Below are 1062 nucleotides of genomic sequence, written 5' to 3'. Positions count from 1 at the left end.
GATGTGACAGGGGCACCTGGTGGCTCAGTCAGTTAAGCATTTGACTTCAGCTCAGGTCATGATCTCATGGTCTGTGAGTTCAAGCCCCACATGGGGCTCTATTCTGACAGCTCAGATCCTGGAGCCTGCTTTGGATTCTGTGTCTCCCTCTCTCTCTGCTCCTCACCTGCTCATGCTCTGTCTCTCAAAAATGAATAAATGTTAATTTAAAAAAAAAAGAAAAGAAAAAAAAAAGATGTGGCAATCAGGGGAAAGAGAAACATACCAAATGGGTAATGTCAGTCAAAACACACCATGGCACAGAGTATCAGTATTCTGACCAGGTCTCAGAGATGTAGCATATCAGTATATGAAAATGAGGGCCCGAATTTATGTGGAAGGAAAGTACACTATGGTTAATATACAAATAAAAATAATGTGAGGCAAAAAGCAACAAGAATTATAGCTGATTACATTCTATATCTGAGACCAGACCAAAGACAAGCTATCGAATGGCTGATTCTTCTTTGGTCATTGTTCAGTGCAGGTTCATTTCCAAATCATGAGTATAGTCTTTATAGTTCCTAAGGACAAGAGTTTAAATATTCTTTTAAACAAAAATAAAGGATTATCTTTTCAATAAATGATGCAAAGCAACTGGATATCTATATGGAAATAAACACTGGATTACCTAAAAAAATATTAATGTTTAAAAAAAAGGGGTGTCCTTGGCACAAAAACAAACATAGACCAATGGAATAGAATAGAGAGCCCAGAAATGGGTCCACAAATGTACAGCCAATTAATTTTTGACAAAGCAGGAAAGAATATCCAATGGAAAAAAGACTACCTCTTTAGCAGGTGGTGCTGGGAGAACTGGACAGCAACATGCAGAAGAATGAAACTAGACCACTTTCTTACACCATACACAAAAATAAACTCAAAATGGCTGAAGGACCTGAATGTGAGACAGGAAACCATCAAAACCCTCGAGAAGAAAGTAGAAAACAACCTTCTTGACCTCAATCGCAGGAATTTCCTACTCAACACATCCCCAAAGGCAAGGGAACTGAAAGCAAAAAT

This window comes from Suricata suricatta, chromosome 7 (genome assembly GCF_006229205.1).
Source record: "Suricata suricatta isolate VVHF042 chromosome 7, meerkat_22Aug2017_6uvM2_HiC, whole genome shotgun sequence".
Taxonomy (NCBI): domain Eukaryota; kingdom Metazoa; phylum Chordata; class Mammalia; order Carnivora; family Herpestidae; genus Suricata; species Suricata suricatta.
This window is presented reverse-complemented; position numbering follows the sequence as displayed.